Source organism: Sciurus carolinensis, chromosome 7 (assembly GCF_902686445.1).
Source record: "Sciurus carolinensis chromosome 7, mSciCar1.2, whole genome shotgun sequence".
NCBI lineage: Eukaryota > Metazoa > Chordata > Mammalia > Rodentia > Sciuridae > Sciurus > Sciurus carolinensis.
The window spans coordinates 51,923,497-51,945,062 of NC_062219.1; the positions used below are offsets into that span (position 1 = coordinate 51,923,497).

General features: G+C 41.1%; 1 protein-coding gene across 4 annotated transcripts in view; it reads left to right on the forward strand.

The window, feature by feature from the left end:
• The window catches only part of Fyn (FYN proto-oncogene, Src family tyrosine kinase), a 205,639-nt gene that overhangs the window by 92,775 nt on the left and 91,298 nt on the right, over positions 1–21,566 (forward strand). The window contains exon 1 of one of the 4 annotated variants that reach the window (XM_047557944.1): positions 2,313–2,425. The exons of the other annotated variants lie outside the window; for them this stretch is intronic. The gene's annotated coding sequence lies outside the window, so the exon portion shown is untranslated. Of the gene's footprint in view, positions 1–2,312; positions 2,426–21,566 lie in introns of those variants that run through there. 4 annotated transcript variants of the gene reach the window in all.

The window sequence follows — 21,566 nt, forward strand, 5'->3', positions numbered from 1 at the left end:
AAGCAGAGAAGGATAAAAGATCTCATTTCAGATGGTCAGGCCCATAGATTTAGGGAGTGGACATTATCAGCCTACTGTGTTTAAGATGAATGGAATTTACCAAAGTTCAATTGGCAAACAGTTGAGTGAGGGTGTAAAAAACACCATGTTGACACTAAACACTGTTGGATCTGTGGAGAAGCTACCCATCCATCACTCTGTGCCCAGCGCCCCTCTGACCCACGAGTAGTCCTCATGAGCCATTTCACTGCTCCTTTCTGCTGGCTTCTGCCCTGGAGTAGACATCTGCTTTCCCTTTTGTTCTTCCAGACATGTGCCTTTTACCCCTTCTGCCTCATTGGTCCCAGCCTTCTGTGGCCTCCTTCATTTCTCTGTTAATACCTGAGGCTTTGAGCCTTAAAGGAGAGGTCAGAGCTTCCTGTCTGGTCAGCACTTCCTAGAACTCATTTAAAAGTAAATAATGGGGGCTGGGGTTGTGGCTCAGTGGTAGCACTTACCTAGCATGTTTGAAGCACTGGGTTCAATTCTCAGCACCACATATAAATAAATAAAAATAAAGGTCCACTGATTATTAAAATATATATATATATATATATATATATATAAAGTGAATGATGGGGCTCAGTGGTGGAGCGCTTGCCTAGTACAGGTGAGGCACTGGGTCCCATCCTTAGCACCACATGAAAATAAATAAATAAAAATAAGGGTACGTGTCCATCTATAACTAAAAAAGATTTTTTTTTTTAAAAGTGAATGATAAAGGAGAAATCACATCAGCACAATAAAAGCATCTTCTCATTTACACAGTGACTGGGAAGAGCAGAGATAGAGTTAAAAAAAAAAAAAACAAGCAATTCTGCAAACCACCCCCGTCCCCAAAAAGCCCAGACCTAGGAGCAGAGAAGCATTTTACCTAAATTCTGAATTATAAAGGCCATGAAATGAGAGCAAGAATGATCCCTGAGGAGAGCTGAAGGCTGTCCTCTACCAGAGAAGTCTCTGGAGAGGCCTCCATGAGTGTCCTGGGAGCAGTCTGTGGCTCCCTGTGTTCAAAACACCCAAACAGCTGGTTTAAAGGTGCAACCAGGGAGGGGCACCGCTGAGTGGTAGAGCCTGCACTTAGCATGGGAAAAGCCCTGGGTTCGAAACTCCCAGGTCTCCCCAGGCTCCCAGACCCCAAGGTGGGTGGTCTTCATGCTGACGGGCTCTCCAGGGCTTCTCCAGCACTAAATTGTGAGGGTCCCAGCTCCTTCTCCCACCTCAGCCTCTGGGCTTACAGTCCCACCAGAGGCTGTATGCTAGTCTGCCCTGCCTCCAAGACTCCCTTTCCAAAGCATTGTCCAAAAGTAGAAAACACGTCTCTAAAGTGCATTATTTTGAAAATCAGACCTGTGTATAGGAGGGCGGGGTGTCATCTTCTGTGGCACTTTGTAGTCCCAATCTCCGAAGTCATCCCACCATCCTCTCATCACTTGCTCGCCAAGAGAGGTGTCATTTCCATTCCCGGCCAGTTTGGGTGACATCCTAAACCAGATTCTGTGAAGCCACCTCGAGGGTGCCATGCTGCTCATCTGCTACAGTAGCCCATGTCTTTGCCATCTGCTTTCACTCTCAAATTCACACTGCGGTGTGGTTTTAATCTGTAGCAACACTTTTAAGCCAAAATTTCCCACTTATCACGGGCAAACATTTTCAGAGTAAGTAACTGTCGTATATTGTAGTGTATGGCTAGATTGACAAGACTGTAACAGGTCCCACCTGGAATCCAGGTGGCGGCAGGCCCACCCTGCAGGCTGCCTTGTGGATGCATATTAGCATATCATTTGTATAGCTAATTTAAGTTTATAAAGAGTGCAGCACATCTGATCCTCCCCAAACACTTCTTAGATGGTAGAGCTGAAATTATCGCCAGATAAATCTGAGGTTCCCGAATTTAGCCTCTGTCTAAGGCAGGGGACTTTCGGGAGTGTGTGGACATGCTTCTTCTGGTCCTCCTCTCAAGGTCTGGGAGGCACTCTTGGCTTTTGATCCTATAGGGAGTAGGGCAGGGATGGTCCTGCAGTGCCTGGGACGGTCCTGCCCAATGAAGCGTCATCCCTGGCAGAGCAGCCACAGCACACCCACTGAGAAACACGGCTCTGAGCTTGTTCAGTTAATATGCAGCAGAGCCAGACGCACACCCACACTATCTGAATCCAGATCCTTTATAGCTAGCCCTCTCTACGTTGAAGTCCTCCCAGTCCTGCTTCATTGGGAACTGTAAAAATTGAATTCAGAGAAGCTGTTCTGCAGGTTATGCCATTGTCATTCTGGGTAACAGGACTCAGGCACAGCATGCTGCACACAGGAACAGACTCCAGAAACCTCAGTGGCCTGGCTGACCAGCCCCCTGTACCTGTTCTTCCTCCATTGATGCCCAGTGCAGGTAAGAGAGAGCATTCTGTCTGTAAAAGATCAGAATCCAATAGGATGCTCTACCGGCCGCCTTTGATCCAGTCTTGCCAGCTTAAAACCATCCTGACAGGGATTTAGGTATCAATTTCAGGAGCTTTCTATTTGTTATCTTAGGCTTCATGCCTACCTGGTAGTCTCTTACAGCAGCTTACAATTTGGTTTTGATGTCAACCAACAAAAAAAGTCAACACAGTGGATATGTCAGTTTGAATGAGCACACATGAAATTTATTTAAGTTGGTAAAAATAAAACCGTATTGAATGAGAAGGCATGCAAGGCAGCTGACCTGAATATCAGTGTCAAGGGGCTTCTCAAAGAGGGAGGTAGTGATATTATCTGATCTTATTTTCCTTTTTTTCCTGACTTTGTGTGTGTGTGTGTGTGTGTGTGTGTGTGTGTGTGTGTGCATGTGCAGTATGTGTGGGGTTATTTTCTTTTGTTTGCTCTCTCTTCCATTTTTCCCCTGGCCTTTTGTTGTGAAAAATTTCAGCCCTACTTATTGGGAGAAGTGTAAAGCAAATACCTAAAGTCCTTTACCTAAATTTACCATTCATTCTAAATTTGTCATTTTTCAAATTCTAAATAAAAATCATACTTGTTTCTTACATTTTTGCTGAACCATTAGGAAACAGCAAATATCTTGACATTTCACCTCTACATAGTTACCATGTACTGTTATCACATCTAGGAAATTTAATAATAATCCCATGGTATTATATAATATACGAACCATATTCACACCTCTCCACCTATCTCAAACTATCTTTTCTAGCTCAGTTCCTGACCCCCAAGTCCAATATCTAATCAAATTCATTTGATACATGTGATTGAACAACTTTTCTTTTACCCTGTAAAACAATGTATGGCTTTTTTTTAATGTTTGTTGTTGTGTTTAGGGATTTTTAGAGGGTTTTGTGTATCCTAGGCAAGTGCTTTACCTCTGAGCTACATTCCCAACCTCTTAAATGACTCTGTGAAGAGTGCAGGCTGGTTATGGTGGAGAATGTCCTGCACTCTGGGTTTGTTCTTCACAGTGTCATATAACTTGCTCCTCTCTTCCTGAAACACATTTTATGTAGAGGCTTGTTATTAGATGGAGGGTAAACATCTTTTGGCATGAATACTTCGTAAGTGATGTTGTGTGTTAAATAACACATTACATCATGGGGCAGATGATGTCAACTCGTTCCACCGTCCTCCATGATAAGTTCAATGCCTTGGCCAAAGCAGTAACGAGACTGACCAGGTCAAGGTCCACTTTGAGTTGGTTAGAAACCACATGTGGGCTGGTACAGGGTCCTTTGCGAACTTCCTTTTCCGACCTACCCTTCATCCAATGGTTTGAGTAGCCATGGATAATCTTGGCTTGGATCACTTATTTTGGGACATTGCCTCATATTGTGTGCTCTTGGCTTTCTTTTCCTGAATTCTTTGTTGTGTATGTTCTAGGACTTCCTGTATTTGCAGTAATTTTTTTTTTTTTTTTTTTTTTTTTTTTTTACCACTTCCTTGGTGGTCAGCTCAGTTTTGCTGTAATAATAGATTATGCTAAACATTTTTATTTCTTACCTTTGGCATAAGAAAAAATAACTTTAGCAGAACACTTACTACACACCAGGCACCACACAGTTTTCTGATGCAAGTAGAACTTCTTTTGCTTTTCCCATGTAACAACTCAGACTAGAGAAGTGACTTGCCCGAGGTCACTCAGCCCCTGTGGCAGAACTAAAATTAAACCAGATGGGTCAATCCCATAGCCAGGGCTTTTCATTTTTTCCCATGTTCCCTACAGTTCTTTCTGTCTATGCCTCCCACCCTGTATTTCTTGCCTCTAGACTGCCTGGCTGGGTAGGTTGCTAAACAAGAGAGTCATCCAGGAAGGGGCTGTGTGGCTGGAGAAACACAAGCCACCCACATCCAAAAGGAGCAGGTGCTGCTAGACCTCAGATGAGGGGGCCGGATCTGTACATTACCCATCCTGACTTTTTATTGTAGGCGACTAATTTGCACATTCTGAAACTCATCAGCTGAGTCGCCAGTTTTCCCTACCAGCTCTTCTGCTGGCTGAGGCGGCCTTGAGTCAAGCTGCTTATAAAAAAGAAATTCATTGTTTGTTGTTTGCATGTTTGTTTCTAACATCTTCTTTTACACTTAGGAAACTCACGCGCTTGAGAAGTGATACTGTTTTGATTTGAGGGTTGTTTGATTTTTGAAGGGGAGAGTTGGGTTTCCTGGAATTCTTATTTAACTGGATTTTTTAAATTAATCTAAAGCATTAGATTAGTTTAAGTCAAAGCCTTAGATTTCATAACTGATAGATCAACAACATAGTCACAGATATTCTTAGGTAAATTTGAAAGAAAACAAGTACATTTTCTCTGAATATCATCCACAGGAGTTTTCTTTTCAAATTGTCTTGAGCCCTTAGAGGACATGAAGCCTGTTGTATTCATCTTGCAACTGTTTCTTGTGTTTCTACACCTGTGTTGACACACCACAGGGGAATCTATAAACTTGTTCCACGAAAGGGACTGAAGGACAACTAGCAGATAAATAGCGAGGCTTCTCGGGATGGGTCCTGGCTGAGGATAAAGAGCCATGAGTTTCAGTCTAATTGTTTTGTGAGAATCATATGAATTTGGAGTGATGGCAACAATGCAGACCTAGAGTTTCTTGGATTTCACTTCATTCAGCAAGAACTTTTTTTTTTTTTTTTTTTTTGAGGCAGGGATTAAACCCAGGGGCACTTAACTACTGAGCCTCATCTCCAGCCCTTTTTCCCTTTTTTATACTTTATTTAGAGGCAGGGTCTTGATGAGTTGCTTAGGACCTCACTAAATTGCTGAGGCTGACTTTGAACTCATGATCCTCCTACCTCAGCCTCCCAAACCACTGGGATTCTAGGCATGTGCTACCTCACCCAAAATTCAGCAAGAATTTGATCCTGCCCTCCCATTTGCAGATTGGTCACCTGAGGCACAGAGAGGTGGAGTGGTACTCAGGACAGACCTGACTAGCTTGAGTCTCTTGGAATTGCTTCTCATATTCCCTAAAGATCTCATTCAACAAGTAGTAACCATAACGCTTTGCCCTGGCACGTCACCCCACAGTGTTCCTTCCCATCTGAACCCCCTGTCACCCAGATCTCCACCACCACTCACATTTAACAAGTGCAGAAACAAAGGTATACATCAGCACTTGTCCAGTGCAAATCCAAGGCAAAGAGCATGGAGCAGTCTTGTAAAAAGGAGGTAAGAAGCCAGTGAAATTAATTTGTATAAAATATTTTACTTCACCCATTATATATTCAAAATATTATTACTTTGCCATGCAATTAGTACTAAAAACTTATTGAAATATTTTCTGTGCTGTATCTTTGAAATCTGGTGTACTTTGCACTTAGAGCATATCTCAGTTTAGATAAGCCACCTTTCAGGTGCTTGTTGTACCCACTGGCTTATTTCCTGGGCAGCATAGCACTCTGGAAGACAAAGTCCAAGGTCATACCTAGCTAGGTTCTTTAATTTAAATCTCACAGAAACCTCGTCAGCATTCTTGCCCGCCCCCAAATCTGAGGCCACATATTTCTATCCTCTTTTGCCATTTTCCCCCAGCCAACTCTAATTACAGGGAGATGTTTGGTTTGGCCATATCTGCCCCCTCAGCAGTTTCCCTCCAGCCCTGGCAGCTGGCAAGACCAACATACACTGCCTGCAAATGATAGTGTAGAGCATCCTTCCAAATTTCTCCACAGCCAGTTTCCATGATTTTCTTTCTCTTAGGAGTAACCCAGTAGCATTTTTCAAAACCAGGATGATTTTTGTAGTTCATTCCTTTTTAAAAGATCCATCCTAATGTGTAGTTTCTTAACATCCTAATCTATAGATTCTTAACTTACTTACTTTAAACTTTTTAAATGCCAAATATATCTCTGTTTTCATTAGTTGGTTTTTTTTTGGAGGGGGACCGGTCAACACTCCCCAGCAATCCATCTCATTTGGAATAATGAGACATTAGTAAAGGTTGGATTTCATTCCACTGCTTGTCAAGTCTCCAGCCACTGACCCCATTACTTGAATTATTAAACTATAATCCCAGTGGGGGAGTGGGGAATGACAAAAGAATGGTGATAGACACCTGGAGTTTGTGTAGTGAGCTTCACCTAAATACAAACCCTGATCTCTAGGAATTGAGGTTTGAATAGGGAAAAGATTGTCTCATATTCTTAATTACATCTTCCAGCGTTCTCAGTTAAGTGACACAGGAGGTGATACCTCTGTGTCGTCTTCCAGCAATTGAAGAAAGGATGGCACCACAAAAGTCTCCCTCTCCTGGAAGATTAATGAGTTTTCCCTAATTCTCTTGAGAACTGTGTTCTTTAGTCTGCGACTTGATATCAACTTTACAATTCACAGATCCCCTAAAATCTGCCATTTAAAAACTCTAGGTATAAGGTTGTGTTTGGAACCAGAACAGTGCAGTGGGAGGGCTGGTTTTCCTCTCTCACCCGATCACCTTCCTAAAGCAATGTTCACTTAGACACCCCCAAATCACAACCCTTTTATCTGTTCTGATACTAAGCCATTTTTATTTTCTTGAGTGGACGTTGTGTGTGCATCTCACAGTGTCATTTTAGTAGCTGTATTTCTGCTTAAGAGCCAGAAATTATACTTGACTTCAGCCTAGTGTCTCGAGTTTCGGGGTTTTGTTTCCAAGGAGGGTGCTGAGTAGACTTGATGTGGATTCTTCTCCAATCCTAATCGTTGACTGAGAGAAGTGGCTGGGCCTGGAGATGAAGCGAGGAAAGGAAATGTAACATGCAATGGCAAAACGTCACCTACTCCTGGATCCTTCACCTGGGGCTTTTATCAGATTCACCTGAAGAGAAGTAAAAACCCCAGTGCCCAGGCCCTACTGCACCTCACTCGACTGGAGTACCAAGGGACAGGATCTGGGCAGGTGTGTAAGGACCACCTACTCTAATTGGACCCACTTATCAAAACTTAGAATTTTACTATGTGTAAATTAAACCTCACTCGACTTGTCCTGAAGTCTATTTATATGCATGTATTGAAATTTTTCAAAATTTGACACCCACTGCCATGAAGAATATTTTGACTATCAAACACTCTGAAGTCTGAAGATAAAGCTCATAGTTGAAACACTCATCATTCACTAAGTAAGCAGAAAAGGAGCAGCATTAGACATTGTTCCTGCCTGGAAAATCAGGGTAGTGAGACTTGGTACAGAGGGGTTCGGTTGATGGATAAGAATAATATCCAGCAATCAGAATACAGTGTGAAAAGTGTAATATACTTCTTTGCTACAAAGCAAAGAAGAAGGAGACCCACAACACACACATACATACCTGTGTAATGCACACCTTCCCACTTCCACCCCAAATGCCTTCGTGAAGGTGGAAGGTAGTTGACCCGGTTGAGAAAACTTAATAGAGAAACCACAGAACATGACTCCTAAGGCATGAATAGGCAAAGAAGTGAAGCATATGCTGTCCGTTTTTCAAAGGAGTAGGTATCAGAATTTGATTTTAAAGTTAAAAAAAAATAGCTTCTCTATGATACCATTTATTTTTTTAAGGGAAGGTCAGCAACCCCTGATGTGATTCAGTTTGTTTATCCTGACCGATTATCTAGCCTTAGCACAGCCCTGATGCTGGCACATAGTACGTGTGTGGCACAGTAGGGATGCTGAATTGAAGTGATGCCTTCCATAGTTTAATCTCACCTCTGACAAACTATTAGACCTAGCTGTGTCTTAGAGTGGATGTCATTGCAAATAATTTTCAAAATAACATTTATGTTACCTCTGTAAGAACTGCTAGCAAAATTCTAAAAGTCTCTGCCCTTGAAGGAGAGCACATTTAAGAATATGTGAGTTGTTCTGCAGGAACATGCTGTGGAATGATTTGATCATTTTTTTCTCTCCTTCCCTATGATTTGATGTTTATATTTTAGGAGCATTAGCCCTTCTAACCTAAGTTTCACTCTTCCTCATTTTCAGTGCATCGGTGGTTTTAGAAGAGCAGCTAGACAAAATTATCAAGTCTGGCATCCCTTATTGCATCTGTCATTTGTAGACGCAGAAAACAGCATTGTGTTTTCATGGATATTGGATGTTCATTTTGATATGATATGGTTTATCCCTAACAAAACTTATGTTGAGACTTGGTGCCCAGAGTTACCATGTTGAGAGGTGGGGCCTTTAAGAGGTAATTAAGTTGTAGAGAGAGGTTCAGTCCTTTCTCCCAGAAATGGGTTCATCATCATGTTGGGCTTCTTAAGCTTGCTCTTGCTTCCTTTCTTGCCATGTGACTTTTTTGTATGTCCCCTCTTGTCTCTCCATTATGAGACCCTCACCAGAAATCATGAGGCCAACAGTGAGGCAAAATGAATCTCTTTCCTTTATTAATTACCCAGTCTACAGAAAACGAACTAAGATAGATGGTCTTGCAGAATTTGAGGAGTACAGGGTATTTGAAAGTGGCTGCTAATATTGCCTTGTAAACAGTTAATGTGGGGTGGCCCCTCACCTAGGACCACTATTCTCCCTACACATTCCTGCAGCCTTCTATTCAAGTTATCATTGTTGGTTACTTTGATGCTACAGGATATAACAGGAAATTCTTCATCTTGACACTTTCTTACTATGTTGTGATAGAAAAGGAAAGCAAGGACCTGTCTTTACATATTGCTTTGTTTGACTGAATGATATTTCTAGAGGTTCCTCATGTATTACAAGCTTTTGCAGTTAGTTTTTCTGCTTTCCAACCCAAAAAGCAATCTGAATTATAGGCCTTGTTCCTTAAAATAGCCATTCTGATTGGAAGGGGAGGAGATGATGATGTGTGAGTTGGCTTGGGGCTTTAAATGGTAGGATGGATTGGGCATTTGATTTGATGCTGGGCACATGCTTGAAGCTGAGCAGCACACTGACCAGCAGGGGGATCAAAGGCAAGTGACTTTCCCTCTGTGAATCTCAGTTTTCTCATGGCCAAAATGGCACTTGATTTGAGGACTAAAAGAGATTTAAAACAAAAATGTGCTAACATGATGCCTGGCACTAATAAATGCTTAGTGTCAAGTCTCTTCACTTTTCCCTTTTTAGCATAGATATAGATTTGTTATTCCCTTGTTTCAAACCTTTTCAAGGCTCCACTTACCCCCTGAGAATGTCATAGACACCATAACCTGGCTTTCAAGGACTTTGAGATCTCTCTCTCTCTTCAACATGTAACACTTTTGCTTGGTATTCAATCCCATAGCAAAACCAAACCATCTCTGTGCCCCGAGCAGACTTCAGACACTCACTTCCTCTAGGGATCCTTCCTCCCATCTCTTAGAGTCTAATTCCAACTGCTGCAAGGCTTGTCTAAATGCTACTTCATCCTCAACCCTCAGGCTGGAAAATTCACCTCTCTGTCCTACTGTCTTTCTCATTATAAGTACTTAAAACATACGCACGCACGTGCACACACACACACAAACACACACACACACACACACACAAAAGGAAAGGGCTGGTTATGTTCTGGAACAGAGAGCACAAACCAGAGCAACAGGTAAAGGTTAATTTTTCAGGCAAGCATTTCTATCAGGAAGAGGTCCTTGGTGTATTAGTCAGCCCAGGTCACCACAACAAAATACCACAGACTTGGACATTTAAACAACAGAAATACATTTTCTCACATCCTGAGGTCAAGGTGCTGGCAGGGTTGGTTTCTGGTGAGACTTGTTTCCTTGGCTTGCAGGTGACTGGCCTTTTCCCCAGAGTCTTCACATGGCCTTTTCTACATGCACACTCCTGGTGTCTCTTCCTTTTCTTTTAAGGACAAGAGTCCTGTTGGATGAGGGCCCTGTACCTATGAGCTTATTTAACCATGATTACTTCCTTAAAGGCCCTGTCTCCAAATACAGTCACATTGGGGGCCTGGACTTCAAGACATGAATTGTCAGGGGGTGAGGGGGACACACTTTAGTCCATAAACCCATGTATATAAAAATTCTGCCAGATCATCTGAGAGTGTGGTGTGTGCGTGCACGGACGTGTGCACACACGCGTGTGTACTCAGGTGTGCACATGTCTCCTGTTTGCAGGGGTCCCCTCTTTCAGGAACTTTCTTCTTCCTCCCTGACCTCATTCAGAAAGCCTGCAGAATTGCAAATAACTTTGCTCCCCTGTGGTGGCCTGGCTTGCACTGCCCAATCAAGCTACCTCTGTGGGATCCCACCCGACAAAGACAGTGTTCCACCCCCACAGAGAGGGCTCCTGACATGCTGTCTCACCCAGTGGTTCCATCACAGCCCCCGCCTTACCTCCAGCTGCCAATAAAGGGAAATGCGCCTCAGCAGGGAAGGGAAGGAATTAAGGGACTAGAACAGGAGGGTGATACTTTTGTTGTAAAAGAAAAAAATGAAGTCTTTCCTTTTACTTCTCTGTTTAACATTGTCCACAGGGTTTTTTCCTGCAAATTTCTCAAGGTCCCTAATTCTGAAAACTACTGCAGGAACCCCTCTGCTCTACAAGTTGATAAGTGATGTTAGAGAATGCAGTCTAATTGGGTCCTTAGTTAACCCACCCCTAACTTAACAGAGGGAGGTTGTTCAGTTACAAATAGATTTTATTCTGCTAAATCAGAGACTCTTCATGCTGTGTCATCTGCCTGCAAATTAGCTAGAGGCACAAGCTTTGCATTATGCAAAATATTTATTCTCACAATTAATATGCTGGAAAGTGTGGTTTCTCACTTTTCTGCAGTATAGGGGTTCTCACCCAGAAGCAAGCCAAATCACCTGGGGAGCTTTTATAAAATACCCAGGCCTTGTTCTTCCTCTTCCCCACCCTGCCTCCACACTCAGGAGAGTAAGAGGATGTGGGACTCCCCAACCCTGCACCCTTAACCCCAACATCACCACATCTTATTACTTCCCCAGGGCTTCTTTTAAATTTTTTAAGTATGAAAAATATAGGATTCCTTTTTTTTTTCTTGATGAAATCTAGTGACTAATTAACTTTTTAGGCATATTATCATTTTATGATGGAAAATTTCAAATTTATAGCTACAAACAGTGTAGTATAAGGAACCCCCACACACCCTTCAACAGTAACCAGAACTCTTCCGTTCTTGCTTCATCTCAGTCTGGAAGATGCTATTGCTTGTTAGCTAATTCATTGTTTTATAGGTAAGAGAGAGCATTGTCTGAGAACTAAAATCAGTTACATGGCCCTATCATGTACCAAGTTGACTGTATGCCAGATGCTTCCCTTGCCATACTGCATCCTCACAGCACCCTGAAGCCCTGGTACCCACATTTTATAACCATGAAAACCAAAGTTCTACAAAATCACACACCTGCCGGGTCTCCCCGCTAGCAAGTGCTCATGCAGCTATTCACACCCAGAGGGGGCAGAAAGTATACTTGCCCCTTAAGCTATGCTTTAGAAGAATAGAGACCCTGGAAACAAATGTGTAGTTGGAAGCTTTGTAGTACAGATGACAGCTATGTGCAAAGGCAAACACATTAGAATATTAATGTTAAAAACCAGGTGGTGAATATAGGTGTTACAGAGCTGGGCCTTCCAAGAAACTGAGGCAGCACGAAGACCGCCCCCCCCCCCTTCAAAACCCAGTTCTTATAATTGAGTCAGAAAGATTTCAGACATGTCGCTCAGAGTAACAGAAATAAGTCTATTGAAGGAACAGGAAAAGGGAAAGGGGATATCCTCAAGGGACAGAGTAGGTCCTCTCAGAGAGGAGAGGGATAATATACCTGTCCTGTACTCCAGTTTTATTGGGGATCCCAGAGAAGTTTCCAGAGTCCCACCCAGGTCCACCTCTTGACTTTTGATTGACAGCAGGATGACGTCAGACTTTTAAGTCCTCACTGCCCTGCCTCTTCTAGGTCACCTTGGCCCATGCTGACTTGTTCTAATTGGATTCTTAACCATAAATGCTTACAGATTTTATGGTTAGAAGGAATTATTCTTATCTCCCTGAGGTTTGGGATCCGGGTCTATGAAAAAGATCACAAAAGTCTCCCCGTCAGGGTAACTTGGGTTTCTCTTATCATCGTTATTTCAGCCTGCATTTCTGCTGCAGGTAGTTTGTTGAGGAATGTGACATATCTTGTCCACTTCAACCAGGTAGGGCTGCAGGTAAATTGCTTCTTAAAAAAGAAAGAATGTGGGAGTCGGTACAGTGGGCTCATTTTATAGACTTATTCTCTTAAACTAATGTTCCCACCACTCACATCTGTCTATTCCCTAACATTGGGATGTTTAATGTAACACTGTTAAAACTTTGAGTGAAATTATTCACAATAAAATGTTGGGAGTACATGGAGTTTCAATAGAAGCAAAGTTTGTCTTCACTATCAAGCAGTGGATAAGAGAGATTCACAAGCTATTTTCAGATATCTATCCTGTTGATATCTGCTCCAAACAGATTTGAGACTTCATTGAATTTTAACCTTAAAAATCACAAGCCAGGGATAGAGATTACTTGGAAATGAAAGTAATCAACAGGGACTGAAGAGGTCTTAAGAGATCTGTGCCTGATGCCAAAACAGAGCCTCTCCCAGGGAGGCCCCTCAGCTGTGGGCCCACAACTCAGTAAGCATCCTCACGGTCACTGCTGGCTGCAGGTGGAAAACCAGAGGCAGATAAAATGAGAGGCAGTTCTTTGTTTCCAGGTAGGACTTCATAGTGATTTCTTTTAAAAATCTATTCAGGGATAAACACACACAGCCTGCGTTTTGATGCTATTTCTTTCCATGCAAGGACATAGGCAAACTTTTTTACGTGACATAGAAAAAAACACCATGGTGTAATGCAGGTCCTGCTTTGGCGTGAGCTGGCCTGACCTGTGACTGCTGAGCAGTCTCAGCTTGGTGAGGAGGTCATGGGATTCTTGGGAGCATTATCTTGCTGAAGGTACAAGGACTCCCAAATAGGCAGCCTGTACACCCCCCACCCCCAACTCTGCAGAGACCTCCATGTGTCTCAGCAATCAGTGTTCTTCCCAAGCTTGCTGCCATTGACACTACCCAGCCCACCCTGCAGTTCTTAAAGCCAAGTGTTTCTGGCCAGGGGCAGCTCTACCCTTCAGCCTGCTCTGGAGATATAAAAGCCAACTCTCCAGACTCCTCCAGGGTCCCCACAAATTATAAAATGTTGTCCACACCAGGAAACCAAGAAGTTTTCAATATCAACCCTCTCCACTGATTTCTAGCTTCACCTTCCAAAATTCCAACTGAATCCTGAGCCCATGTAAACCTGTGATACTCAGACCATTATATACTGTTCTTTCACTATACCATGAACAGAACATAAAGCCCCAAAGAGCAACATATCTCTCCACCAACCTCCTTCCTTCTGAAATCTCTAGGCAGTATAGATCAGATTGCTTTGTAATCAGACTTGGATAGTGAATCCCAATTTCACTATTTGAGATTTAGGAAAGTTGCTTAACCTCTTTGTGAGTCTAGCTCATAGGATAATTTAATTTTGAACTCACAGAAAGTATGTAAAGACACCTGGCCTTGTCTCTGCTTCATATCAAGTGCCACTAAATGCTGATTTCCTTTTTCCCCCAATATGTGACGTGTAGGTGAGATATTGAGGCCCTATCCCTGTCACCAGCTGGTGGCGTGAACTCATTTCTGCATCTCTGCATTACATTTTCATCATCTGAAAAGGTCTGTTCTTCAAAATGCTGTATTATTAAGTTTTTTTTAAAAAATATATATTACCTAGTTACTCTTTAGGGGTCCCTGTCAGATCATGGAGACACAGGGAGGTCCCGAGCACAGGACACAGGTAGGCCCCTAGAAAAGGGGTGAAAGCTGAGGGTAGATGGGAGACTGTGCAATTGGTGATATTCATGTAGGGAGAGCAGGTGAGAAATGATCAAAGTAAAACAGAAATTAAAAGTAAAACTAGGATTGCCATTTGAATATTTTGCCGAGGGAGACTTATTGCACCACACTAAGGAGTGCAGATGCCTGTACTTCCAGTCATTTATCCAGACCCAATTGCAGCCTGGGCTCCCTGCAAACTCTGCAGCCTTCCTGCCCACGTGGGCTACTGCCACCATTCTCCCAGGATGATTGCCGTTGTTATCACATGACCTCACTACCAGGGGAGCTTGTTGGCTCAGTTTTGCACAACACACATTAAATTTGTTGTTGGCTTTGCAGTTGAGCTTGCGTATGATCTTCCATCCTTCTCGTTGGCCCCTGTCTGCTGCAGCCATCCAGACACTTGGGATGCATATCCTTTCTTTTCTGCAGCTGCCAGGAGCCCAGTAGTTGGGTTTCCTTAAATGCAAACAGATGGAAGTAAGCAGGAGGGATGTGGAGGCAATTAGAGGGTTTCTGTCTGCAACAGTGTGGGTTTGCTCTCTTTGAGTATGTGGCTGTTCTTGCTCGTTTTTATTTTCCATTTGGGTTTTGTGAGGCTGTTGACTTTTTTATCTGGCTGTATTTTGCTGCTGGTTGAAGGAACTTGCAAAATGACATGGTTGCCTGTTGTTTGACTCCAACTTTTCATAGCGAGGTACGCAATGCATGATGTTCAGCATGAGGATGGTGACATGGTGACACTTCATGTTTGTAAAATATTCTGCAAATTAGAAGAATGTTTTCCCATTCATCACTGTCTCATTTGATCTGAACAGAGTCTCAGAAAAAGGAGAAAATAAAGGCTGTATATTCACTCATCCAGAGCCAGAGTTTTACACCATCTCTAATCAAACCACACAGGGGAGAGTAATCAAATTAAAACTGCAACCTTCTCTTTATTTCTTTTCTTTCTGTCATTTCAGTCAGTCAGTTAAATATTTCCCAAACACATTTTGAGGACACTCTTAGATTCTCTGGTGATAATTAAATAATCGTAGCAGACAACCTTTGCTATAGGGATCTTGCACTGTAGTTGTAGAGTGAGTGGTATTTGGTGCACGGCATGTAGAAGATGCTAAATAACTATATATTGAAGTGAATTAGTGGGTAAATAAATGAATGTTTACTGTAGCCCACAAAAGTCCTGAAAAGCAAGAACTCAAGAGAAAGGTTCCCTGTCCTTAGTGTGATGCAACACCCTGAGTGCCTGGGTCCCTGGGAATGAGAGGCAGGAGGACCAGGCACCCTTGCAGGTTGTCTGCATTCAGGATTTGCCATCCATTCACATAGATAAATGGGGGTTGAAGACATCAGAGGAAATCTTATAGAAAGAGAGAGAGAGAGGAGTGAGCAATACAAATATCATTCTTTGATCTTACGGATGGGATGAACAGAAGGAGGGATGCAAACAGATAGACAAACTGGTAGGGAAAGAGTGTTTATAAAATTATGAGAAAGTGCCATAAAAATTACTCCTCCTTGAAACATCTGTCTCCTGGACCCTTGAGAACCTACTATATTGCAGACCCATGGAAGAAGTGGGAAAAGGCGAGGGGAGAATCCAAGAGATTCACAGCCCCAACCCTTCCAAGACCTGCCATGCAGAGGAAATAGTGAAATATGTAAATGCCCCACCTACAGATGATGAAGTGCTGGGGATAAGCCCAGAAACTGAGAGAGGGGCAGACCAGTGTGGGCCCGAGGCGCTAAGAGGGAGGCTTCCTGGAAGGGTAAGACTTGAGTGGGGCCCAGCCGGTGGTTACTGTGTGGGCACTGTGCATTCAGTGGTGTGGACACAGCCATCCTGGCTGAGGGTTGTATGGGGGCAGTGGGAGATTGGTGAAGGAGATGCAGGGGCAGCGGGGTAGAAGGCGTGGAAGCTACACTTCAGAGAGAGAAAGCTGTTGAGCAGGGAACAGACAGAGGAAGGATGTATATGGAATTTTTGTTCCTGCCCAGAATTCTCCTTTCTGTCCTACTGCCCCAGATCCTGGACAGGGCTCTGTACCATCTCCCACTGACGGTGTGAGAGTGAATGAGGGAAGTAAGCGCCCCCTTAGGATGACACCGAACCTTTTCAGTATCCTCTGAGGCCACTGGTGGACCCCAGGCCAAACGCCACTGGAAAACAGGAGATTAAAAAATAAAACCTCCAGTATAACTGTCAGTAGGACCCTTTCTTTGTTGATTATTTTGACCACCATGAAACTATGCCTTATTTGCCAATGGTTTGGAGACCTCTAAAAGTTCTTGCTATATAAACTCTAGGTATTTTCATTATGGTAGATTTTTAAAAATAATTTCCACGTCCATATCCAACCCCAGTGTTGAGTGCTTAGAAATACAGGAAACACAAAGGACAAAACAAAAGTCGGCTACTATCCCATCATACAAAGATAATCACGCAAATTACTTATTCAATCAATGTCCTTTCTCAATGTAAACTTAAAATATTTTTAATGATTTTGAATTGCACTTAATGTTTTATACTCTTTTATGCACAAATAGTTTTTCTGTGTAAGTTTATTGCACAGTATGATTTTAGTGCTATATTATTTTATAATATATTTTATAATAATTTTATAATAATAATTGGTAAGAATGTACCAATTAATCCGTTAAGAAGTCAATCAAATAGTAAGTCAATCTCCTAGTTTTGCTTATTTTGGTTTGTTTCCAGTGAATTTTTTTTAACATATTTTAAAAAGCAGCATTATAACATAGTATTTTCATTGTTTTCATTGAGTAAATTGCCACGTCAGATCCAAGTAAATACAGAAAGTTCATGGTTTTATCTCATTTGTATTATCATTTCATCAAAAATGATTATGAATCAACCCCTCAGTGGAAGAATATTGTAGGTGATGTAGCACATTTCTTTAATGAGACCATTAAAAATGTGGGCAGACCTGGCCCCATATTGATGGGTGTACCTGAATTCAGAAAAAGAGTATAGAGGTTGCCACCAAATCAATTCAAATGTCACCCTGTGCTTGATTATAGTGAAATTGCAACAGATTCTAAGGAAACCCTCAACATCTTCACAAAGATGGGGGAACCAAGTGTTGTAGAACTTTCTTAACGCCCCTCCCCACCCTCATCTTAACCAGACCTCTCTCTTCACAATGACACCTGTCTCCTTGATGTGGGTGCCAATTTGGAGGGCCAGTTCCTGCTGGCTTTATTATAAGCTGAGTAGAAGAAAAAGTGTCAACCTTATTTTTCATTTGAGGCAGGGTTTGCTTCGCAGAGCCTAGAACTTCCTGCTTGTGTTTCCAGTAATAGTGTGATTCACCACAGTTCAAGGTAGCACCTATGCCTCATTTTTTTCAAAGTGGAATTTTTCCATGGGAACCACAGAATAGAAAGGACTCTTTCAAGGCTCCCACAAAAGCCCGGTCCCTGCCTCTCAGTGTGTTGCAATATAATTAGGTTACTTGTTTTCTTTAATTATTTTTTATCATCCTGTGCTTATCTGGGTGAGGTGCCTGTTAAGCAGGAGATGAAGGTCAAGAAAAATAAGCACAGTGTTCTATTTTTTAAAATTACTTTGTCTAACTTTTACCAGTGCATAGGAATACAATTTTCCATATTGAAGTAATACTTGACAGTTAACTGAAACTTATCAATTCCAAAATAATATCTATATTTCTCTTGGGTTTTCTGTTTACCCAATCATTTAATCTATAGATAATTGTAAGTTTTAGTTCTTCCTTTTTTAGTCTTTGATTTTTCTTGTTCTGTCATCCTGACTGGGATCGTAATACAGTGTTAAAAAGAAACAGAGATAACACACATCCTTGGGTTGTTACTGACTTTAAAAGGAAGGCTCCTGGCATTTCACCCTTGTATATGATGCCTACTATTGAGTTTTTATAAATACTTTTTCTTAAATTAAGAGAGTTCCCTTTTGATCCTAGTTTCCTAAGAGTTTCTGTTTTTGAAAAATCATAATCGTAAGTTAAAGAAGTTTCTTTTTGATTCCTTTAGTAAGGCCCTAAGCAACTTAGTGAGACCCTGTCTTGAAATAAAAAATAAAAAGGACTGGGGATGTGGCTCAGTGATAAAGTACCCCTGGATTCAATCCTGGGTACAAAAAAAAAAGATCCTAGGGTTTTTTGTTTTTTAATCAGATAATGGTGGAATTATTATCATCAGTTTTCTAAGATTAAACCATTTTTGTGGCTGGGGATCATAGCTCAGTGGTAGAGTGCTTGCCTAGCATGCAGAGTCCCTGGATATAATACCAAATACTGACAAAAAAGAAAGCACATTTTTTGCATTATTGGTAAAACTCAGATTAGTTATGATATAAATCTGTACACTATTGGATTCGGTTTACTAACATTTTATTTAGGATTTTTACATTTGTAAAAAATCAGTTTTTTGGAGGGAGTGGGGAGATGTTTGGTTTTTTTTTGTTTGTTTTTGCCTAAAAATAGTTTTTCTCTGGCTTTATCTCTAAAACCATCTGAACCCAATGTTTATTGATTTGATTTCCTTTGGTAAGGAATCAGTAGATTTTTAACCAATTTCTTTAGTGGTTACAGACTATTCGGGCTTTTCACTTTGCCTCAATAGTAAGTTCAATTTTTCTGTGAAATTCTTCATGTCATGGAAGTCTTCAAACTTAATGGCATAACACTTTTCATAGTGTACTCTTATATTTAAATCTCTTCTAAATTCATACATTCTTTCTCTCATTTCTGATATTATTTGTACCCTCTCTGTTTTTCTTGTTCAGTTTTTGTGAGTTAGCATATTAATCTTTTCAAGTAAATAGCTTTTCCTATGTTATTCTCTCTAGTATATCTTTGTTTTCTGATTTTCTTAATTTGTCTTTTATTTCTTCTCTACTTTCTTTGAATTTACTCTTGTCTACTTTCTGACTTCTTGAGTTGGGTATTCACTCATTAATATTTAATCTTTTTTTCCTTTCTAAAGGATAAGATTTAAGTGTTTTCTTCTAAGTATGACTCTAGTGGAATCTGACGTGTTCTCATATGAAATATTTTTAGCTTCACTCAGTTGTTAAAGTGTTGTAATTACCATAATTGTTTCTTCTTGGATTCATAAATCATTAGCAAGTGTCATTATAAATTCCCAAATGAATTATAGTTTTTAATAATCATTTTGTTATGGATTTCTAACTCAAAGTCTCCAGTGGCCCAAGAATGTTGTTTTATACCAGTTCCGCAAAATTTATTGAAACTTGGTTCATGGCCTAGCAATGGTCTGTTTTTTTAAAATGCTCCATGGATTTTTTTAATGCATATTCCTTGATGGGGCTAAGGAAACAGAGTTCTAGATGCGACCATTATGTTCAACCTCTTAATTGTGTTGTTCAGATCTTCTCTATTCTTAGTCCATCCCTCTCTAAGCAGGGTGTTGTTAATCTCTTGCACTGTTTTGTCGGTTTCACCTTGTAATTCTGATGGTTTGTTTTATAAGTGGTTATATCCTTTGCCCAGGAAGTGTATGGAAGACATTTTCTTGGCATTATCCTCTTCCCAGAACTTGAATTCTTTCCTTTGGCTTCTAAGCAACTAGGAATCCAGTTTCTCAGAATTCCTGGTCTCAATGCATTCATTTTCAGATTACCTTGTTAGTTTCTACACCGTGGGCTATTTTAGAAAGGAAAAAAAAAAAAAAAAAACTATCAAAATCATAGAGTTTATGAGTTTTAAAACTTATCTGGTCCCACCAGTATCTATTCATTAAATTCTACCAGAACATCTTTAGTGTCAAGATACTCTCTACCACCTTTGGAATGTTCTTATTACAAATGAGTCATGACAAAATATTCTTCCATATAATAACCCATCAGTTTTTGTTTGTGTTTTTCTTTAAAGGCAGCTTAAATGTCTTCTCTAAGCAAATGTCTTCAGTTTTTGTATTTGTTTTTCCCAACATAATTCCAGGTCCTTTCAACATTATAATTATTCTTTTCTGAATAAGTTTTAGATTGTATGTAGTCAAGAATTGAAACAAGACTGTCAAATTATACATATATACACACACCTAAATATGTTTTAAGAAATGCTTTATTGCATAATTATTAAGGAAGACTCTCAGGAAAATATCCTGCATTGAGGCTAAAACCAATCAATCTCAATCTCATCATATGATTTCTCTAAAAAAAAAAAAAAAGACAACTGAAGACAGCAGTCTGACTCTTGCCTATTGTTCTTAAACATGTGCACCAGGATCCATGTTTTCCTGAAGATAAACAACATTCTGCACAAGGAAGGAGAACAATATATAACAATAAATCTTCCGTTTAAAAAAAAAAAAATCCAACTTCATTTAGAAATTTTGTTGGCTTACTTTGTTTCTCATAGAGAATAAGGAGAAACTTGGCCTTTGTTTGCCAACACAAGGTAAGTGTTGTGTTTGGAAGTAATGGTTTATACACTTAGGGACAGTAGTAGTAAGTGGTGTCAGAAGACCCCCTTCCCGTGGGAACAGCACCCTACTGTGCTTGCAAGGTCTTGGCTGTAGGTCATGGGTACACCACTCTCACCCTTATTATCCTCTCCAACCAACAAGCAAGCAAACTCCAGCCTGGGCCCAGAAGTACTCAGATGATTGAAGGGTACCATCTTTAGACACAGAATGCAAATTGTATCTTCATATTGCTTAGCATTATATGTGATGAGGGATAGAGAGAAATAATGTCCTTTGGTGTCCATCTCTTAGTGCCTAGAGTATTGTTATCATTGCCATTTAAAGAATCAAAGCTAAGTCTTCAGAATGTGCATGTGCAGCCTCTAGTTTGTGGATTGCTCATCGTTCTTCCCGTGAACCTCACCAGCTCGGCCTGGTAAGGGGAGGCCCTCCATGCTGACCAGCAGACCCTGTCTTTGGTTAAGCCTAGCTGGGTATATTAAGCAACTTTGCCCAGCATGTTTATATCAAAAGATCCACGTTTCTCAGTCTTTCTGGAACTAATGCTGCATTTCAGTAAATATACCACATTAGAGCATGCTGTTGAGCAGCCATGTTAAACCATTGACTCAAAATGAAATCACTTTCGGCTAATTCCCCCCAGATCCTTTTCACACCTGCTGCTGCTGAACCATGAGCGAGCGAGCGAGCGTCCCCCTCACCTCTGCCCTATACTTATGCACTTCTTTTGTTCAAACCCTCACATTTTCCTTTACCAGTTTTTTCCCTCTCAGTTGGAGCCTATTA